Below are 21306 nucleotides of genomic sequence, written 5' to 3' on the forward strand. Positions count from 1 at the left end.
GCTGACTAAACTTAAACTTTTAAGGAAGCGTGAACACTTATTATTTTTTTAAGTATAAAAGATTAGGCAAAAAGCATCCAGATGACACATTCTTCCAGCAATAACCTGAAGTGTGAAAGACACTTTACAATGAGGCAGGATAGGATTTGCAAATGGCACTGAAGCAACATAACTAGCGGTGGTCTAGGTCATGTGATAATGACAACATGGCGAATGTAGTATGTTTGTATTATTCATAATACACACATTCATACTATATAGAAAAAACTTTTTTAGCTGTCACAGAGTAAAGTAAGTACAAAATAAGTACCTAGAACAAAATAAGTACCTATTCGAGAGAGCATACAATTTTGGATGCAGCCAGTGTGTTGAATCTTTCTGTGATGATTCAAGGATTTGCTTCACACTGTTCTTGCTCCCCCTGAGGCGATTCATAATTCAGGGATCTGAACTTGACGTTCAGTGTTTCTGATGAATGTGACAGGCTTAACTGCATAATTCACCTAACCTGATAAGCATTAAAAATATAGGACACAATGCATTGTGTCTACTAAACATTGCATAATCGTGTATGTTTTAGGATGCCCTGCAAGTCACATGCTATAGAAAAGCATTCATGATAAGCTGTTCTAAGGTCTCGTTCCCTACATGGATGTTTAGATTTTTAGATTTGTGCCTTTATCACAGGCTGGTGAATGAGACGCCACTGCTAACAGACAACAGAAATTGTGTTGTACCATTGTAGGAGGCCAGTATTTGCGTTAGGTCAGGGGTTTGCACATCGCTGGGGAGTGCCAGAGAACGTGGAGTGAATTTAAATGAGTTTGTGGGCTGAAAGTTGAAATGATGTGGGAATCTGTGAAAATGTATAATCCTAATGTCAAAGTTAGCATTTTCTCACCCGTGTGAGCAGGATATTGAGAAATATAGTGGTTGATCTGACTGAAATTCATCTCAAATATTATTTAAGTGTTGATTTTAGACTATTTTTGTTAAAGGGAAGTTCTGTGTGAAAAGTATATTGCATTCTTCAGGAAGAAACACTTAGCATTCTTATTCATCTCAATGGCAGTTTCTCTGCTTACTAGCACACACTTTTACACAATATTAAGTTCATGATATGAAGGCTGCAGAGCAGGCAACCTATTTCAAAATCAAATCACCTCGATGCTTACTAAAATGCTTACCCTCAAAAAGGACAGCACATATTTGGGCAATTACTGGATGCTGACAGAACATCTATGCCTGGTTTCATAGACAAGGCTTAACCTAGTCCCAGACTAAAATGCATTTTGAGCTGTCTTAACTGATGCACAATTACCATCACACACCTGTACGGGGTGTCCGCGGGGTTTTAAAAAGTATTAAAAAGTGATAAATCAAAATTGTCAAATTTAAGGCCATTAAAAGTGTTAAATGTGGTCTCGGAGGTATTATTTTTTTCCAAATTAGGTATTATTTTTTCAGACTATCAGGTGTCCTATTCTGATTGAAATTCTATCTGCGTTCGCGTTAGTTCGTTTAAATATGGGCTTTAGCATATCTGGGCACATAATCAAAGATCTTTCGTCTCCAGCTTAACGTGTGTTTGATGCTGACGTCATATTCAGTGGTCGTTCGGCATCATCTCAGAACACTGCGCTCAACAGAAGGGGCTGGCTTACGTTTTATTTTAGACTTGTTTCAAGGCATATCTTCAACGACTATCTTCATAAGAGCAATCTTAAATGATTTATATAAAGTCTAAAATGAACAAAAAGAGTTGTGAGAGAATGAGGCGCGATCCATAGACGGTAAGATCCGCGTGTCTGTCTGCTTTTAAAGGGACAGCAGCCAATAAAGCTTCCTGTCAGGAAAGTTAAGCCTAGTTCACACTGCCCGATTTTTGCCCCGATTTTGAGTCGCCGACAGGTTTTGTGAAATCGCCGACACATGCCCGAGATCACAGGCAAATCGGTGCTCGTGCACGCGAGTGACAATCACGCAGTGTGAATGATCAAAGACGCGATCAGAGAGAATCGCCGACGAGTCCCCGACGCCGGTGAGATATTTGGCATGCTTAATATCTGGACCTGTCGGCGATTGAAACTCCTGCTGTGTGAACTGCGTTCTGACTGAAAATTACACCGACAGCCAATGAGAGAGTGAGATACAGGGCAGCAGGAGGTTCAGGGAGGAGTTATAGAGCAGAATATCAGTATTTTAATAGATATATTTACAATTCTATCAAACAGAAACAAAGGCCAGACATTTGCACATCCAGCCACAGCAGCAGCACGTTAATAATTCTTTATTTACCTCAAACTGTCTTTGCAGAACACAATCCTGGCTCCCTCTGTCTCTCCAACAATTTCTTCCGTTATAATCTTTTTTCTTTTTCTCCACAAATCAGCGCACATACAATTTAAAGCAAACTTTGTGCAGTTTATCATTTTTAATAACAATTCCAAGTCTCGCGCGAGAACTCCGGTCTGACGCACGTGTGATCTCGCGTTGTTTACTTGTCACATCGCACGTGTGTTTGGGAAACGTAGTTTGCGCACCGGAGAGAGAGAGAGTTGTCGGCGATTCTTCCTCTTGTTCAGTCGTGCAGTGTGAACTCCTCTGTCGTCAAACCATCGTGCAGTGTGAACACAGCAGTGACTGAATGATACCCCAGATAGTCATGCAGTGTGAATAGAGCAGTGACCCGACGAGTTTGAAAATCGTGCAGTCTGAACTAGGCTTTAAAGAACAAAGGGAACAGAGAAAATGACTCGCTGCTCTGGACTAAATAACTTTTGTAGCTTTAAGGATTAACTATTTAATTTATAGTTTATGCAGTGCAGACTGCATATAACTTTGCTAACTTTATTACATTTCTGTATATTTCCTAACTGTTAAGACAGGAAGGGCAGGAGTAAACATGACATTTATTATAGGTTTATGTTAGCATTGTTTTAAGTTTACTTAAATTAAAAACTGTTATATTTTTGAAGCCTAATAATAAATGTAAAAAAAAAAATCAGTAGCAGTATTAATATCAGTAATACTGGCCTTCATTCATAAAAAGATGCCATTTAAACAAGTTTTTAAAATATACTGTCTTGATGTTGTTTCTACATTAATTTGATTAACTGTGAAATTATTATATTAAAAAATATAATAAAAATGTACAAAAACATTTCTTTTTTATTGCGATTAATCACAGAAAAAATGTGTGATTAATCTAAAGTTTTGAATCGATTGACAGCACTATTTTTTAGTATTTTGTTAAATTCAACAACTTATCACAGTTATAGAAATGTAATATTTGGCTCAGGTTTTGTTGTTGGAAAAAAAAAACTAAATAATTTAATTGCGGAATTACCAATTATTAATGTAAATCAAATGTGTATGCAGTAATACTTCTCCTTAACCAACCTTTGTGAATGTTGAGATGTATTTTACTGTGTCTGAATGATAACTTATAACAGATTTCCTCCTGGTATCGATACTAAATCTATTCTTTTTTGTATGTTATATATGTCAAAATCTGTGTAAATAATAGAAAGGTCGCTGATTAACACTTGCAATTCAGTGTCGTGATGGTTTTAAAAAATATTCTGAAGGTAGTAAAAAAGGTATTAAAAAGTAGCAAATTAAACTTAAGGATTGCTGTATATACCCTGCTGTAGCTAATAGATAGGTGCGTAGGATGAAGGATACCCAGATCCAAAAATCTCAATAAACTAACAAAAGGAAATCCCACACACTATAAATACTTGCAAAAATCAAAAACCTTTTCTTAGCAACGTTTCGGTCTCATGACCTTCATCAGATATATCGAGCTGTCTTAACTGAAAACAACTTGCAATGATAACACAAAACACAAGTTTTGGGACGTCTGCTTTACATGCATATGAACTTTAATGACACCCCATTCTTAATCTGTTGGGTTTAATATGGAGTTGGCCCCTTTGCAGCTATAACAGCTTCAAAGCTTCTGGGAAGGCATTAAGTTTATTTATGGGAATTTTTGACAATTCTTCAAGAAGCACATTTGTGAGGTCAGGCGCTGATGTTGGGCGAGAATGCCTGGCTCACGGTCTCCGCTCTAATTCATTCCAAAGGTGTTCTATCGGGATGAGGTCAGGACTCTGTGCAGGCCAGTTAAGTTCCTCCAGTCATGTTGGAACAGGAAGGGGTTGTTTGTAGAAGCAGCCTGCATGCCTAGGTCCTTGATTTTATACACCTTTGGCCATGGAAGTGATTGGAACACCTGAATTCAATGATTTGGAGGGGTGCCCCAAAACTTTTGGAAATATACACTCACCTAAAGGATTATTAGGAACACCATACTAATACTGTGTTTGACCCCCTTTCGCCTTCAGAACTGACTTTATTTTATGTGGCATTGATTCAACAAGGTGCTTAAAGCATTCTTTAGAAATGTTGACCCATATTGATAGGCTAGCATCTTGCAGTTGATGGAGATTTGTGGGGTGCACATCCAGGGCACAAAGCTCCTGTTCCACCACATCCCAAAGATGCTCTATTGGGTTGAGATCTAGTGACTGTGGGGGCCACAGTCTGTTTCTGCTGTTGTAGCCCATCCGCCTCAAGGTTGTGCATGTTGTGGCTTCACAAATGCTTTGCTGCATGCCTTGGTTGTAATGAGAAGTTATTTCGGTCAAAGACTGAATGACTGCGGCTGTGAATGAATGCCAGAGTGGACGTGCTCATTTTAGTTTCAGTTTAGAATTAGCACCAATTCGGGTGCAGGTTGCTTGAATTGTGGGTTCATTAGCCTATTATTCTTAATGAAAAACACAACAACAAAACGGTAAAATGACAAACTCACTTACATTTTGTTTTTACTTTTCGCTCTTACGCTTTGAAACCAAATCTTCTGCGATCATCTTGTCTGTCAGCTCTTCGCTCTCGTGATAAATGAAATCTGACTCCTGCTGCTGGTCTGTGCTGCGACTCTCGCTCAGACACGTTCAGTTTTTAATTGTAGTGTATATTATGCAGCTGAACTAAATGAATTTAGTACTATACCATTTTAAACGATGGTGGGGGCGGTGCTGCAGTGGGGAAGTGATATAACGGTAGGCGTGGTTTGGGAGAGGCCTTGTAGAGGGCAGCAGAGCAAATGCATTCTGGGAGTTGCGATGAAACATCCAGTGTTTTTTTTTTTAGTCTAATCAATACCCTTTGTAAACTAGTTAAATAGGGCACAGATTATTTGTGTGTGTGTGTGTGTGTGTGTGTGTGTGTGTGTGTGTGTGTGTGTGTGTGTGTGTGTGTGTGTGTGTGTGTGTGTGTGTGTGTGTGTGTGTGTGTGTGTGTGTGTGTGTGTGTGTGTGTGTGTGTGTGTGTGTGTGTGTGTGTGTGTGCGTGTTTAATCTTTATCACATGTGAAATCCTTAATTTATCAGTTTTCTGTTGACACTGACAAACTGATAGTGTGAAAAAAAATGTTTTAAATTAGCTTTGAATATCTCACCCCACTCTCATTATACAACAGTGTCTTTGTATATGTATGCATGAAAAACAAAAAAGAACAAAGAAATAAATTAGAATTAAAACAATAAACCACTTTAAGCAAATCCTTTCCCCTGCTGGGCAGGTGGACGCCTGCTCTTCTGAAGATCTGAAGAGCTGTGAATGTGAATATGAAGATCAGAGGGAGAGAATGAGACACCTGCTTGCCACAGACCTGCATAACAACAGTAACACCACAGTGAAAACCAGTCAAATACACAGGCTTCCATGAGCGAAATAGACAACAGATTTATTTGTTTTAATTTGACATTAAATTACAAATGTGAATATATTTCCACTACTTGTCAAATTATGTATTGTGTTTAATAGCATACTATTTTTAAAACCAAAACTGCTACTTCGTAAAATACTTGTTTCAAGATCAGCTTCAAAATAAAACATTTATATTTATTATAATATAATATAATATAATATATAATATAATTAAATATAATATAATATAATATAATATATAATTATTATATATTTATTTATTTTTCTTAAGCACTTAAGAAAATTGTTTAATTATTTTTTTGAATTCTGACTTTATGGAATATTATGGTCATAATGGAAATAACATTTGAAGTGTGGGACAGGGCATTGTTTTCACACAAAAAATACAGATTTGTCAATATCACTCTTTATCCGATCTTTTTATGTTATGTGTGTGTGTGTGTGTATATATATATATATAAATATATATATATATATATTTATATATATAATGTATATATGTGTGTATAGTGTATGTATAAGTCTGACTGACAAGGATGAAGTTTAATAGTTTAATAAACCTTTAATAGTAAAAGGTTTCCAAAACCATTTTAATATGACGACTTGTAACAAAAATAATAACATTTTAATAATAGTAGTGAAAAAAATCGGGCCATATCAAAATACTAATTTCTGTGTTTCTCTCATTATTAAATCTAAAAGTTAATGCACAAGCACTTTGTTAATTTGTTTACACACTTAAAATACAATACTGACTTCATCATTGCCATAGATCTTGGAAGCTAATGGAGAGTGTTTGATCTCTTGACTGAATTAGCCGAATACTTTATTGGTACTAAAATAGAAGTACACAGGTCTAACATCTAGTTGATGTTATGCGTTCAAACATGCAGAATGAGGTTGCTTTATAAACACAGTGAAAGCATTTGTTTATGGGCCGTGAGCATGTTTAAGGCTGCCCTCCTGCTTCCCATTACGCTGAACTGAAGAGGGAGCTGACAAACCTCTCCTGCTGCTTAGTAAAAAGCAAGAAACCCACACTCGTAATAATCCAGACGGCTGACAGAAAGCCCTGTGGTCCTGTCTGTGTCTCCACCTGAAGATTGAGCTACATGACTGTGATGTGGTGGGCAGGATCATACTGACATTTTCCCCAATAATGCATAATGATGAAATATTCAGGCTTAAATGTCAAGAGCTGAAGTGGAAACCTTTAGACCTGACTGCGATTGAAAAAGAAACATCTCGTGTCAAACCAAAAAAACAAATGATGAAACCCTTCTGAACAGAATATAAAAGTAATTGAGGAGTATGAAATATTTCAGACATAATCAATAAAATATTTCAGACCAAAGCAATAGCTAGATCTTGTTTTATGCATAATAGTAGCAATAAATATTGTTCCTGAGCAGGCTACATTCAATCTCAAATCAAAAGCAAAGTATTTCTTATTTGTATTTTCCTGAGGGAATTTGTGGGCAGAGTTGTCACAGCCAGATTCTGCAAGATCAGACTTGACTGGTCTGCAATTTTTGGGCCTTGGGTCAGAGAAACCAAAATTTCTCAAGCAGAGAAACCTTCAGTTACAGACAAAAAACCCCACAAGCCTTCAGCTATCTGAGTAGCAACATGTATTTGAGCACACTCACTATTTTCCTTATTTCCATTGTTTTTGTTTTCATTAATTTCCTAGACTTCTAATGAGCTCACTGTTCGCATGCTAATTTGTTATGTATTTATCTTCTTTTAGTTACTTCCTTTTTGATTTATGCCACTTTTTTAATTACCCAGTTTACATTTTTAGTAAATCAACCTAGGTGTGTTTACAGTTACAGTATTTAAGCTTGGATAAGAGAAAGTATTTTAAGATTGATAAGTGACTCTTCAAGAAGTTTTTAATATTTGAATGTTTAAAAAGCCTTTTTACAAGACTAAATGCAATCATTTGTAATACTTCGGCACATTTGACACAGTCCAAATCAAATTTTGCTTTATCACAGTGGTTAATGGATTCTTAAACTTGCTGGATGTGTAGCCTTAAAGCTTTTTTTTCTTTCTTGAAAAATATATAATTAAAAAAGATTGTATTCTGTTTTTATTTAAGAGCTGAGGGCCCTGGTGAATTTCTAAACAGTCCGAGTCCAGTTCTGGGTTGAAAGCTGTCAGGCTCTGTAAGCAAATCCACATTTATCTTCCTGCACCCGCTCCGTCTCACTCACTTGCGTTTAAATGCTTCGATAAGCAGCTGCTTTCCTTGAATTTCTAATTAATGGACTTCTTGAAGGACTTTCGTTGGTGGAGGAGCTAATGGGACTTTTTATTCACCCTCTTAAACTTTCTCACTCCTGCCGCTGTTTGCTTTCACCTTGCTCCTTGGGTCAGTCTGAGGTAGCAGCGCGACCGTTGTCCCTAACAACAGTCACTAAGGCACCAGAGAGTTGCTTACGCAAATGAGAGCAACCAAACAAGCAATAAACGGTACCTTGGGAGACGGGCAGTGTGCTGGCCTTTCCCCCTCAGAGCCCAACCGTTTTTAATGAGCGAAATTTTCATCTTTAGCGTCAGTGTGCTAGCAAACAAAAGCCCAGCAAGCAACAACAAAATAAGCACAATGTAAAGTTTGAATGACAGCTGAAAGAGCAAAATCATTACTAAAAATATATTGAACATGTTTACTTGACTTACATATGCTTATCTAAAGCAGCTTAAAGTGAAATCAAGCATATAGCGTCAGTTCTCTTCTGGCTGTTCACGTCTACCTATAGGAATACGAGGTCTATCGCCACATAAATATATAATCCCCTTCAGTATTATCAGCAGCTATCTTATTCCAGAGCTCATTTACCCTCCTCCACCCCCAGCTCCTCCTCTCATCCAGTCAGGATTTGGTATTTTGATTCCCCTTGAATCAGACTCAGTTCCCAAATTATTTTGTACATTTTATATCGACATTAATGATATATGCAATACATTATGTTGATTCTGTTCTGTTAACCCTTAGGAGAGTTATTGCTGCTCTCCCTGCACTTATCCATGCTAGGCTGCATTGCCATGGATGCACATGGGAGTTCTTGCCCAGAACAGAACCGTATCGCCAATCCAAACTGTACGCTAATAGTCAATCATCTTTGACGATAGTGACCCTGACAGAATTCAAGCCATGCTATCAATATATGTGTTTCCTGGCAAATTAACCCTTGACCTTAGCATTGTTAGCCTCTTGCTACATAATACCATCTCTGTGGAACATAACCATAAAAGCACCATGAAGAAAAAACAAATAGTTTAACAAGACTCCAAGGACAACTGTTTGTCTCATCTGTTTTGTGTTGTAGTTGTTTTGTCATCACTAATGTGAATAAATCAGCAGGAGACATGGTTTGGTCATGACAAGACGTGCTTGCTTAATTTTCACACGACGAAGTCAATAAGCATCTCACACTCATCTTAAAAACAATAACCAAGAGCTTATTTTCTGACCTGATGTGGACTCCTGCAAGTCTGAAACTGCATCTGTGAGACGTTAACACCTAAAAAATATTAATCCCAAAACAAAACTGTTAGGTAGGGGAATGGTTATGTGTCTATATAATTGTATATCCTTATGCCATTTTCTATTATGGATAGTATGTATATCTATTCTTTGTCTACTGTATATCACACTCATTATGAACTACTGAACTTGTGTTACGTGGTAAATAGGGTAATACACTCTTACTGGATGCTGAAAGTATTGTAAAATGATTATCAATTTTAACCAGATATTTAATACATTAACATGCACAGGCCATTGACTGTGGCAAGCTTTGTTAACAATGACCTTTCTCATTCTGCTGAGCTCTGTGAGCATGACAGCCACTTAATCAATCATTTATAGACTGTCTTTCTTTCTTATTAAACTGATCTTGCCAAGTAACTGCCTGGAGTTATCCTGGGAATACTATTGCTTCTGTTATGGGTTTAAAACTACCTTTCCTGCCCATATATTGTCATTAATCTTGAGCATATTTTTGTATTTATTAATCATCCATTTTATACCCGGATTTGGAATTCATTTTCTAAGAGAAAACTCTATCAGTCTAATGCTCATTCATGTTTAGTTAGTATCAATATAAATAGTTCTGTTTGTGTGTGTGAGAATGAGGGGCAGTTCAAAGGGTTTGTATCTCTTCCATCTCGTCACTGAAAAAGCTGATTTGCAGTGGTCTGCCTGAGCTTTGTGAAAGATGTGCCCAGATGAATATATTGATCCTTCTCTCCTTCTTACTTGTTAATGACTGCTATTGTTTAGTCAGCCTTCAGACTGTCTGACTGCAGTAGTGCCATTGATCAGAACGGAGAGAGTTCACTTGGGTTATTCTCCTTTCTTCTTAAACCTGACAGCAGCTAAAGTGAAAGACACAAAGACAAGTAATCACCTTTATAGGATATCTGACTATCAGTTCCTGTTGTAATACAGCCTACACATGATTTCAAGCAAACAATGCTTTGCTGTTTTTTGTTGTTGTTTTTTTTTTGCTGTTTTGCAGTGATTATCCCTAAATCACTGAAGAAACCTCTCAAACCATGACTGATTTCACACAGTAAAAAACATTTCAAATTACTTGCCATCCCTCCATCCATCACACCCACCACTCAACCAACCAATCCATCCATCCCTTCCTTCCTTCCTTCCATCCATCCATCCATCCATCTTTGATGGAAGCGATAAGATTCGCGATATAGAGTTGTTTATATCCAATAATATCCATTATTGAAATGCTGTTTCATGCATACTGAGTTTTTTACACTGTTAAAGACTTGGATTCCCATCCTAAACATAGACAACGTTTCCAAAACTAAGTTGGACGTTTGATGGAGTATTTCTGTGTCAAAAATACTCCTGGTTTTTCACAAGTTTCGGAGCGTTTTTTTCGAGTATGTGTCCGCTTGACGTCAACAAGGCGGAATGTCCCTGTATGGGCCGTATGGGCTCTTCTCCCGGAAGGGTGCGCAAGCAACCAGAGCGAGAGCGAGAGAGCAAATGCACATCCATAAACACTGCTCTCAAGGTTCAGATCCACTCGTCCTTGCAACACTTCTGTCGCACTGCGCTCCACTTTATTCCTATGGGTGATGCATAGCATTCCGAGAAGGCAGCGCTGCATTTAAACCGATTTTTACGCAGAAATGACGGGAAGCCTCACAACATCACGCTTCAGTCGTGTCGCAAAAGTGGATCTCCACGGACACTGCTGTCACAGGACTTCACGAAATCAACAGTTACCAAAGAAGTGTGTTTTTGATGGAAAGGTTCCAACGATAAAGGTTCACGGTCCTGCTTTGGAAGTAGGCGGTGAGTAAAACTGCTTAAAATGTCTGTTGTTGGCTATCGTCGCGTAAGTAAACATCAGTAAACAACACGATCGTATATAGTTAATTTATCAATGGAGCATGCGATCTATAGTGTGTGTTTAAATACATTTGTTTAGCTGACCAATATAGGGGTCTGTTTGTTTATTGTAAAACCACCCAAACATAAACCTAGTGTTCTCACAAAGTGTACTTCTTCATTCAAATGCGCTACTCCATTGTACACTAGTCTGACGTGCAAAACCGTTTTGCTTGCTACTGCTAAGGTTTAGTCACATACAATAGTCCATAAACCGAATCATGTCCTCATAAACCACGAGTAAACGCACACAAATGTTGACAGGCCACTAAATACAGTACATACCACAGAGACGGACGTCCTGCTGTTGCTGTTTTTCCTGTTCAATTTATTTCAGCCTCCGAATCTGATTCTGGATCATATCTGTATGGTTGAATCTGATTGAAAGCCATGGTTTATTAGGGTAACGTTTTCTTTTCCACGCTTGAGGATGTCACAGCTTTCAGATGCTCTCATGCAATAGCTGCGCGCTTGTGATTGTTTAGCTCCGCCCACACGATACGCCTCCATCCGCTCTGTTTTTTTTCTGGAAAGACTCGGTACAGCCTATCTTTCTTTTACAAATATAATGAAACTAAAGGCTTTTCAGAGATATGAAGGATGCAATACTACTCTATAGGTACTCAAGATTGACATGAGATTGACTTAAACTGAGTGTTTCCCCCTTTAACTCCAAGTCTTCCAGAGTCACAGTCAAAGCAGATTCGAAAGACCGCCGTTCGCCAGCTTCTATGTTAACTAGAAGCACGCAAGCGCAACTCGGCCGTCACTATGTTAAGCCCCGCCCACCGACTCTATACACGATGTGATTGGCCCGACCAGACTTTGGCTTTTACAGCTCAGAAGTGTATTGAGAGTTGCTAGACGACACTCGCGGCAGATTAGAAAAAAAAAACCTCTTTATGTTGGCTTAAAATATTGTGATACATATCGTATCTTGAGTTCAGTATCATGATTATCATTAAACCCATACTTTCTAGCTATGTAGATAGAAACATCTAATATCAACTTTTGGTGATGCTATCTGCAACACATGTGGAGGTCAAAGTGGTGCATGGAGTTTAGGTTAAAGTCCTGATGTGAGTCATGTGAAGGTGCCTTTTAGTTCATTTCAATGCAGCTATCTGCTCCTGTGTTGAAGCGAAAAAGGAGTCATAAAGAAAAAAAAACTGGTTAGCAGATGTGTATTGAAAGTTCGCTCCCTGATTGCCAGACCATCTGCCACCAGCCAAAGCTGTTCCATCTAATTGCAAGTGACAAAACACAAAGCATATGCTTTGAATCGCTGAAGAGCTGGATTGATCATGCTTTGTTTTTAATTAAGGGGTATTGTAGTAGAGTGTCTAGGGAAATCTCCAGCAGCATAGCTACTTTGTGTTTGATCTAGGTAACATCTGTGTGTTATTGCTCGTACTCTTTTGTTTTTGATGAAAAAGTGTCAGAATAGTGAAGTTTCGTGTCCACAACATGAAACTTCAAAGCGCAATAGAAAAGAGGCTTATTCGCATCAAGAGCAAACATTCACTGGGTACAAGATTAGGACTGTGAACAGATGATTGCTATGGACATTTTGACATGACACTCTTCCTTCCTTATTTTTATTTTATTTTCTTTCTTTCTTTCAGGTAATGTGTAGATGGTTAATGTTGTTACTGCACCTTTTTGCATTCAAAATAATGTTTCTCCATTAACAGAAATTCATGTGGTTTTTAAGGCTGCGTATTGTGAAAATTGTTCCAAAAAAGCACCAACTGGAATTAAGCCAGTAAAACTTTCAGCATCGGCACCAATGTAACGAATTCCTTTTGTCAGTTTAAAACATGCTTATATAAAACTTCTTCAGCAAAAGAAAATGTCAGCATGTGTGTGAGCAGCTGTCTGTGGCTTTGGGTTGGGTCTCTGATTCTCTGAGGTCCCTTAGGGAGAGACTCTTCCATTCTCTCCCAGACTGAGGCTGGCACATGCGGCTGGAGGCAGGTATGGTATTCCAGCCTCTCTCTCTTTGATCTCCGCCTCTGAGAAAGCAGATCGAAGCCCAACAAACTCCCCTCCTATACCCACTACACCAGCTTCTGCATAATTCAGCGCCTAATTCAGCGCTAATTCAGAGGCCTATTTAAATACCATGACCACCCTGCCTGCCTGTTCTCTTATAAAAGGCTGTCAGCGCAGATTCAAAGAAGATTTGAGCAGTTTTAAGAGATTATTGCTAAAACGGAAGACAAGGAGAAGGGCATTTGTGGGTGGTGTACGAGGGTTTGTTGCATGTCCTTTTCTTCTTTCTAGTTTTAGACCCTTTTCTATTGCTCGTCACCCACATCATGAGCACCATAGCGCAACAATGTGTAGATGTGTGCTAACTGCTATTTGCAAACGTTCTTACACAGAATTGTTTTGGGAAGTATGACTTATATGAATTATTAACTGTAATATTCATCAACATAATGTGTGCACTTAACAGTAATAGTGTAAAAATAGTAAAAAAAAGTGTTATTTATTTGTATAATAGTTAGTTTTTTATTTTGTACATTATTTATTCATTTATATTTGATTATTTATTTGACTAATTCATTTATTTAATTGTCTGTTTATTTATTTATTTGTATATTATGACTATATATTATATATATATATTATATATATATTATTCATATATATATATATATATATGTGTATTTTTTAGAATAGTTTATTTATTTGTTTATTATCTAATTATTTATTTATTCCTTATTATTTTATTTAATTGTATAATACTTTATTCATTGATTTATATTATATTTTTATTTATATTTTATTATTGTTTATTTATATTTTAATATTTATTGTATTTTATGTATATTTATTTGTATACTACTTTTTTTTATAATTGTATATTATTAGTTAAGATTGGCATATTTATTTATTTATTTATTATAGGAAACAGAAGTGTGACTTTTCTGGCTCTTCCTATGAGTAATATCCTGATTTATAACAATGAAGTTATGATGGGACCCACTTCAAATGAAGCATGAAGCCTAATAATGATAACTTGACTTGCTATGTTCAAATGTGAAGCAGCAACAGCGAGACATGATGAATTAAATATTTCCCTGGGCAATGAGGCGTTTCAGATGCCTGTCTGCCTGTCAGAGGCTCATATGCAGGTGTTAAGTAGTATAGGAAGAAATGAATGTTAACATATTCCCATCAGATCACATTTTATTGTTTTCTAAGCTGACACAAACTGCATGACATTGTATAATATTATGCCTTCAGATTTGTTTCCATATCACATTTTTGCCAGGGAAAAAAAATATCACGATTTGACTTGCCACCTAAAATCCCTTCTGAGCCAAGGTCAATGCGGTTTATGTCCTGTTTCAATCAAGTATTACTGGAAGCCTCCTCCCTCCCTTCCATCTTATATTGCACTCTACAGCTCGGTTTTAAAGATAGGGCCTAGCCTGGGATTTCCGAGGGGAAAAATCATATTTCGCGGGAGCGCGGATTCATGCGTTAGTCTATCCGATAGAATCATTCAGCATCCAGTCACCTCCGAGATGGCTATTTAAAGCGCTGCTGTTGGGAGTGTCACATATTCATTAGGCCACCCTTATCAGGGCCACAGCAGGGGCCACAGCCTGACTTTACCTCCACAGACACCCATTAGTCTGACTTACAGAGCGTTGCTCAGCTGGGCTGAATAAATTGCTTTCTACTATCTGATGTGGACAATTTGTTTTGGGATCATGATTTGTTTTTTTTTTAGCAGAGCCACATTTTCCTATTTTTCTTCCTATCTCACCCTCAACAAATCTTATTAGTTGAGGAATTGGAGAAGAGGGACGTTCAGAAGCAAAGGCCTTTGAGGGCTACTTTATCGTATGGTGAAAATTAAAGCAATCTTCCCTCTAAAAGTTACTTTACCATGTACAGTGAAAATTGTGTTAGATTTAACAGAACTATGTAATTTCACATGTAATGTTTTGTTATATTGTAGGGTACTTTTACAAAACAATGATGTACTAAAAACTGAGAAGTTTTTCACATACAGATGAAACCTTCCCCGTTCACACTGTAATAACGCAGTATTATGCTGCTAGGACAGTAGGTGGCGATATCACTTTGTAAAGAAACACTACGTGCCTGTAGACTGACATCAGCGTTTTCACTAATTAGCGTTTTTGTAGTTTACGCGGAGACGATATTGATATCATTTTTAAAAGTTTGCATTTTCAGGCACCCAAAACACAGCAAATTAACAACTTTTCATTTTTAGTTGAAAATGGTGTAGTGTAACAAACCTCGTAATCAGCCTTCAAGTTTTTTGTTAACATTTTATGTTTAGTTAATGTTTATTGCAGTATTTGGGGTTTTTACTGTGAATTTCGCCACATTGCATGTTATTTTTTAGTGACGGATTTTGTTTAGAATTATGTTTTTATTTTGACTTCCCATCCGGTTTTATTGTGCACAAACTGCCTGACATTGTATAATATTATTTACAATATTATTATTCAGCATAATATGCTAAATTCTGACATTTGATGGCATGCAACCTTTCATGTGACCTATTTATAATGAGCAATCAAAAGCTTTTCCCACAAACTGATTACAAATAAATATTCACAGATTTTTTTAAATTAAAGGAGTCAATGAGATCACATCTAAAAGGTCACAGCACTACTGATTTCCTGTTAAAAATGATTAATTTTTATTAATGACAATCAGATTGTTCCCACTCTCAGGCGCAAGCAGAGAAAATCAGCTCTGACTAGAGTTCATCTAACTTTATGAGACACCGTTAAGCTTGTGTGCCGACCGTTAAGCTCCTGACCTTCCGATTAAATATTTTAATTTCCATCCAGATTTAGTCTGAGATGAGCTTTAAATGATGAGTCTCAAGACATTACCACTGAGAGCTGAAGGATGGGCAGCCATTAGGATTCAGTTGTGTCATCATTTCAGGTTAGACATCAATGCTGACTGATGAATAGACTAAATCAGCACTGACACATGAGTCAATTGTAAAACAAGGCATTTCATATTTTAACAAACCCCCTTTTGGTTTGTATATGCTCACCAAACATTTTGCTAGAGAAAAAGACAAAGAGAAAAGATAGATATGATGGTAAATTACCAGTAAGAACCAAAACAAACATTTGTTTTAGTGTGAGGTTGTGGCAGTAAGAAGCTAGGACACATTTCATCAGGTAATTTCATCAGTATAATCTGCTTCCTTGGTTTCATGAGGTTCAAACAACAAAACAGGGCATTAGAGACATATGCACATGCGCTCAAAACACTTGCACAACCATAAGACGTATAGACGCTACCACAGGCACATGCATATAAAAGAGCCACAGTATTTTTACTATTCCTAATGCCTTTACCATTAGATTTATGGCCCTGAAAGACTGCAATAAAAGCATTGTAGGTCCTTACGCAGAGGAAGTGATGCATCTTTTATAAGATCTGCAGAAGAGAGATTAGGAGATAATGGAAGACGAGAAGGATGAACAAGAGGGTTGAAGCAAAACAGGACAAGACACTCTGTAACCTTTCAAATTCAAGTTCTCCTCTGTATAAGGATAAGACTTCAGTCTCTGAAAAGTGCATTTACGTGGCGTGTTCACTGGACTTTTACACAGATGAGTAAAGAGAGCATATATACAGAGCAAATGAACATACATTGTGAAAAGGCCAATCTCTGACTGTGGATAAGGACTCAATTTATCTAGGGTATACCAGGGAGGGAGTGTTGTAACACCATATTGTTCATCATCTGTCGTTTTAATATATGTGTAAAGAGCTGTGCACCTTGTAACCTTGTTCAAGGTCTGCATGAGCAGGGCAAGTAGGACCTGAGGGGTTACATTATCCAATTTTCCTGTCGGGCCAGTGTGAGCCAGGGCTTTCAATGGGCCCAGCTGGGCTGGTCTAATATCTTTGGACCTATGGCCCAGAGCCCAAAACCACACTGCATTTCCACAGTCGAGTACTTCATAAAAACCCACCCGTAACACGACATCTGTCACACAAACCCAACAAATGGAAGTATTATCAGAAAACGAATCGCAAAGAAATTAGGCCTGCTGGAACCTAGCAAACGAATGTGATAACAGCGGCAGTTTGTTGGCATTTTTGTTGTTTACTTAAAGATTTCAAACACAAGCATCAATGTTTTACCACAGTTTTACAATATTGCGTGATACATTGATTATAATTAAATAATTTGTGTCAAGATTCCACATTAGTCACACAAAAAGTGGTATTTGCCGTTATTTCTCCAAAAAAAGAGGATGCTACTTATTCATTTGCGTCTGTTTCTGTTTGTTTTTTTTGTAGTCACACCACAGTATGTTTACATCACATTTAGAAAAAAAAAACATTAATTCACAAGTTCCACCAAAAATACGATCTGAGGTGACAGTCACAGTTTAGCTATTTTCAGTCGGAGAAACAGGAAGCTCACGAAAAAGTTGCAAAGCAAGGCCCAAAGTCTGCATTCAGTACAACCATTTGAAATGTTCTTAAGCTTCAATGGAAACAAAAACATATGACCATCAGTATGAGGGAATCACATGATCACTGGCACACATTGACTTAAGCCCTATTCACACAGGATTAGTATTATCTGGGGACCTCTATTGATTTGTAATAATTGCAGAGAATGTCTGTGATCTTAATCCCATGCGAATCGGCCATGTCTGTAATTCGTGAAGTAAAAATTCCCCCGCAAATTTACCATTCCGAACCGAGGTACTGCGATAATAGTCCCGTGCGACATCAGCATCTCTGTGATTTGGCCAGGATTAGGTAGATCGTATATAGTTTTTGCAATGTTTTTGTTTCCTGTGCGCATTTCTATCTTTATCTTTCACGAAGAATGGAGTCTGCATTCATAATCCACACCGTTATAAATTCCCGTGAGGCCGCACGGATTATACTTTCACTTTATGAGTACCAATTTGGGAGCAAATTGCTTGAATTGTGTTTAATATTAATATCAATAGTATTCTTAATGAAAAATATAACAACAGACATGTTGTACAATGACAAGCTCGCTGAAACTGGCGCTTTTACATTTAGCATTTAAACTGAATCTTCCGCCGTATATTCTTCTCACTCGTGATAAATGAAATCTGACTCCTGCTGCTGGTCTGTGTTCAGTTCAGTTTTTAATTTTTAGTCTGTTCTCTAACTGAACTAAATTATTTGTATTACTATAAAACAATCAAAAACAATATGACTGTTTGTGATTTCATACAGGTATATCTATAACGAAAAAAAAAAAGTACAGGTCTTGACATCATATCCGGGAGATAAATCAGTAAATTCAAGTAAAATAACAGGCTTTGCTTATCCCGTGCAAATGTGCCACGCAAAATTCAGACGTGGGGGCGTAATTTCTAAATCATAGAGGTCCCTAGATAATACAAATCCAGTGCGAATAGGGCATTATTTGATTAGGGAAATAATTCTGCGTTTTTTTAAATGTTAAGTTTAAATGGGGGGGAATACAGTTGCATATATCATTCTGAATGTAAAATAGCAGGGTCCACACCACATCTATAAAGCTGATTTTTTAAGAATGATTAAAAAAATTGACAGCCAATCAGAATCCATCCTTTAATGACCCATGATGACAAACTGCAGCATGTGCTTATAATAAGCAGAACAATATTGTGCATTTGTGTACTAATATAGCCTAGTTATTGTTGTAGTATAACAATAATGATAAAGATATAGTGTAAAAATGTAGACCCATTTTAGTCAAAGCTTTTGCTATCTTTGTATGGCCATGAACAAATCACTTGAGTGAAATGTATTTCTTTGTGTAGCTTCTTTTCCTGGCAAATTCATAGGGTTTCAGTCCACTCCTCAGTTGCAGTTGTCTGTCAGGTGGGTTTACTGAGGCCTGTACCTGCTGATATCTGTACCTGTCGGTGTAAGGATGTGCGCAGCCTTCTATGGTGAGACATTAGCCAATGGAGCGGAAAAGCAAGACGAGGGCGACACTGACCACTTACGCTGAGCGCACATGATGGACTGCTCTACCTCTAGACTTGCTCTCTCATGGTTCGATGGAAAAAGTAATCGGATCATGAAGTTTGATTGCAGCCCTGGCTGCGCCTGTTCTGATATTGAGCCTCACCCGTTGTCTCCTCTCAGCCCCTTGTGGGTCTCAACTTTCTACTCTGAAAGCTTCACTCTGTGAAGTCATGTTTCCTCCATCCCCACCCCTTTACCACAGGCCCTCAATGTCCCCATGCATAATTCAATGGAGTTTTCTCAGGTAAAGGGTAAGGTCACCTTGGTACAGTGAGGTGTCGGCTGGGCGAGGCTCTTCGGGGGGAAAACATCTAGTCTGAGATCAAACGTTATTGAGCCTGTCACTGTGCAGACACAAACAGGAGCAGGTTTCACATTAGAGCAAGCAAAAAGCACTGTAGATTCCCGAGGGGGTGGCTTAAAAGGTAAAGCAAAAAGCAATGAAAATGGATGACAACATGGGTGTCACATAAGCGCTATGAGTCAACAGGGCACTTTGCTAATGGGAAACATTCTATTTTCTCACCGAAACGCTCAAGAAGTACAAACACAAAATCTTCAGTTTGCAGGGAAAGAGGAAAGGCCTTTCTGACATCAAGAAATACACACCCACTGTTTTGGCTCTTTCACTTTCTGTAATTTGCAGCAAATCGTTTCATTTGTTGGGGTATTACCGATGGCATGCGGGAAACTGAGACAGACTCATTAAATGCTGTCTGTGAATGAAGCGATTGATTTGCATTAATCTGGGAGTGAGATTTAATGGATCTCTGTTCTCTCATTTGGGAAATGGCAAACATGACAGTTCAAGTAATGGGAAATATAATCTGTTGTTTGATCATATCAGGCTTTTGTTCACCCATTGTTCTTCCTGCATCATGCACTTAATAGCCAAAATATCCTTTTCAGTTTTTGGATACAGTTAATTCAATTGAATTATCAAGGTTGCTGTAACCACACAAGCTGTTTGGGATGAGATACATGCATTATATCTCCCATTCTACCTAAATGTGTATTATATTTTAGCTGCAGTGCTGGAAAATCAACCAAGACTCACGCCTCCCCTAAACCTTCTGAATGTTCCCTGAAGGTCGAATAACCTTCACCAAATAACACCCCCAACCCTCAAAGGGATAGTTCAACCACAAATGAAAATTTGGCATTGCATTATATTGACATGCATTATACGAGCAAGATAAACAGATACACATAAAATTTTCATTTTTGGGTGAACTGTCCCTTTAAAAGAACCCCAGATCGTGACTGTCTCAGAATGTTCTGAGGACATCAAATTTCCAAATAAAATATTGTCCTGAATACATTCAGAGAATATCCTGAATATTCCAAGAATATTCCAATAACGTCCCTCAACCCTTTAAAGAACTTTATCGATTTTAACGATCTTGGAATGTTCTGAGAACTTTTCTAGCGGGGTAGCATCCGGAGCTTCTAACTGCAGCTGCAGTGATGCAATGACTTTATTAAACAACGATTGGCTCTTTCGTGTAGAAGGCGGGGCTTATTTGCCATATTGGGTGTTCCACTATCTCCCATTTACAAGTAATCAGACACCATTTTCCTATATATAGTCTTTGCAGCTACTACCAATTTTCTTGATTTCAATGGTGATTCTGAGCCACTTAAAAATGTACATTTGGGCCGAAATGGAAGTCCACACAGCACACAATTCAAATGTATGACTTGCTTTTTTAATAACACACTGTCACACAGGAATACCACCTCAGAGTACATTCACTGAAGCACAGTTTAATTAACAAAGGCTTTATGGGCTTTAAGGGTGAGGTCCATTTTCAGAGTTCATATGCAATCTTTCCAGTTTAGTAGCCTTGCCTCATACAAATAATTTCACATCCAACCTGATCTAATGAGAAAACAATCATAAAAATAAAAAAAATCAACAAAATCAATCATTAAGATCCACCTGTAAACCTAACCTTCAGTTGGATGTAAGTAGATGTACTGTACCAATTCATGAAAATGTCACTGTATTATAGTCAGAAATAGTTAAATTGTTAAATATGGCTCATTGCTAGAGTAAAATGAACGTTTTTAAAAAATATATTTTAATGTATAAATCT

At 37.6% G+C, this 21306-nt stretch overlaps 1 long non-coding RNA gene across 1 annotated transcript in view; it reads left to right on the forward strand.

The window, feature by feature from the left end:
* The window catches only part of LOC137049618 (uncharacterized), an 84622-nt gene extending 78872 nt beyond the window's left edge, over positions 1 to 5750 (forward strand). The window contains exon 6 of the long non-coding RNA XR_010899662.1: positions 5594 to 5750. This is a non-coding gene — a long non-coding RNA (uncharacterized lncRNA). The remainder of the gene's footprint in view (positions 1 to 5593) is intronic.
* Positions 5751 to 21306: the final 15556 nt, after the last annotated feature.

This window comes from Pseudorasbora parva, chromosome 20 (genome assembly GCF_024679245.1).
Source record: "Pseudorasbora parva isolate DD20220531a chromosome 20, ASM2467924v1, whole genome shotgun sequence".
Classification (NCBI taxonomy): Eukaryota; Metazoa; Chordata; class Actinopteri; order Cypriniformes; family Gobionidae; genus Pseudorasbora; species Pseudorasbora parva.